Below are 2,076 nucleotides of genomic sequence, written 5' to 3'. Positions count from 1 at the left end.
ACTTTGTTTTTGAACGTGTAACATACTCCATGTTTGTTTATCTCAGCCCTACTGAAGGTTTGTTAAGAATACATGTGGTCTATTTATCAAGTCACTGAATACTTTGAGACCAAGCATATATAGTTGAAGAGTATAATACAGTTTTGTATGCATTTGTACTTCAGTTTAGTGTCATAAAATGTTGCAATACTTGTCCCATTACAGATTATTACAAAATTTAAATGTCTTTGAAAATTATTTATATTTACTGGTTTTATTTTGGCCCATATTGTCTCAGAGACCAAGTATGTGTTCTTAATTAAACTGATCATTAAATTATGTTGGTTTATCTTTCTGGTTTTGTTTTTTGTTTTTAAGTGGATGCACTATCTCATGGGTATATCTGCAAAACTTAGAAAAGGATAGCACATACTCCTCATCCTACAAGAATATTAAAGAAATAAGTCTGCCAAATAGTAACAATTACCTTTCCGTTTATGTGCAGTGATCATTGTCTGCAGATATCTAGACATTCATCTTACCATTGCTTTTAATCACAATGTTTTGGGATATAGTAAATCCTCTTTCATTCATCACTCAAGCAAATCCCATAAGACATCTGCCAGTGATTCCTATGCAATTACTACTATGCCAAGAGATAGTGATTTATTCCATTTAAATATCACATTTCTCCTACTTGCATAATCTTTATTTTGATTCTTTGCTTCACTAATGTGTGCAACATGTATATGTGTAATATATACTATATAGATCCTACTTACATGCAGTAATATTCTACCATCAAAAGTATGTTAATAAAAGTGAATATTTAATCATTTTTTCTTCTTCCTTTAACCCTGTGTTATAAATCACTGCCACTTCAATCCACCTTGAATTTTAAAAATGTGAAGATTAAAAAAGTAAATACCATGCAATTATCACAATCAAAACAAAGCTTACATTAATAGGTAAATATACTTACTATATACATTTATTTCAGTTTCATGTTCGGTAAGAAAGAATGTCAAATGCTTAAATTATTAAGTTTAAATCACCTGAGATAACTGTTAAACTTTGACATAGTCCTGCAAATAGATCTTTCAAATATGTCAAGAATATGCTTGCAGGGAATAAATTTATATATGTTTCTATATATGTGCTGGAAGTACAGAGCTTTATGACTTAAAAAAAAAACATAAACATAATGATGAACAATTATACAGCTGCTGCATGTTTATACAATCTAGCTATAAATCCTGGGTAAAGTTGTCTCATAAAATGATGAATGAAGTATAGTATCTTTGGTGTTATCTTAATTAATACATTTCTAGCCCTTTCATTTTTGTATCATAAATATTCTATTCAAAATATCTTCACATATTTTTGTTAATGATGTCATAATGGAATTCCACAAACTTGAAAGTATATAACTATTTATTTAACACTGTGTTTTTCCAAAGTGAAATAAGTACTGAACAGAATGCTTGTGGAGATTTTTTTTATATAATTAATTTTGCAAAATCTTTTGCATCTTTTTACAAGAGTTAGTACAGGCAGTTAACTTCTGTAACAGTAATTATTTTTCTACAGTTTCATATTTTGTTAGCATAGCTGTAATATAAATTATATGACTTAACAAAGTTTTACTTATAAACTGATCTATTCCATTGATAATATGCTACAATACAAATTTGCTCACACCCTTGCAAACAACTAATTTTCATTATGTTTTGAAATAGCTAATTTTGGCTCATCAGCAACATCTTTAAGAAAATCATAGAGTTTCATAGACAAAAAGATGTAATAGATGAATTAACTTTGATTTCAATTCAGCTGGTTAAGATTCAGTATCTTGGAAACTGAAAATACACTTCAAACTTTTTTATTGGACTCTTCTTGGGTTTTTTAGTGTATCACATCACTTACTAACATTGTGAAATTAAGCCCCAACTCATTTAATAACAAACATAGATCCAACCGAACATTTCATAAATATAAAGGAAATGCATGACAACAGCCTCCATAAATCAAAGTCATGAAATAAGTTTCTCTGAATTAGTAAACATATTAAACATTGCTCTTTTATCCTTCTAACAC

General features: G+C 28.6%; 1 protein-coding gene across 5 annotated transcripts in view; it reads left to right on the top strand.

The window, feature by feature from the left end:
• LOC125042970 (uncharacterized protein DDB_G0271670-like) overlaps nucleotides 1–812 on the top strand; it is a 214,471-nt gene extending 213,659 nt beyond the window's left edge. For all 5 annotated transcript variants that reach the window (XM_047638829.1, XM_047638827.1, XM_047638828.1 and 2 more), the window contains one exon: nucleotides 1–812. This exon is cut by the window's left edge and continues 2,289 nt beyond it. The gene's annotated coding sequence lies outside the window, so the exon portion shown is untranslated.
• Nucleotides 813–2,076: the final 1,264 nt, after the last annotated feature.

This window comes from Penaeus chinensis, chromosome 33, assembly GCF_019202785.1.
Source record: "Penaeus chinensis breed Huanghai No. 1 chromosome 33, ASM1920278v2, whole genome shotgun sequence".
Taxonomy (NCBI): domain Eukaryota; kingdom Metazoa; phylum Arthropoda; class Malacostraca; order Decapoda; family Penaeidae; genus Penaeus; species Penaeus chinensis.
Note: the sequence above shows the minus strand (reverse complement) of the source record. Positions and strands in the feature narration are given on the sequence as shown.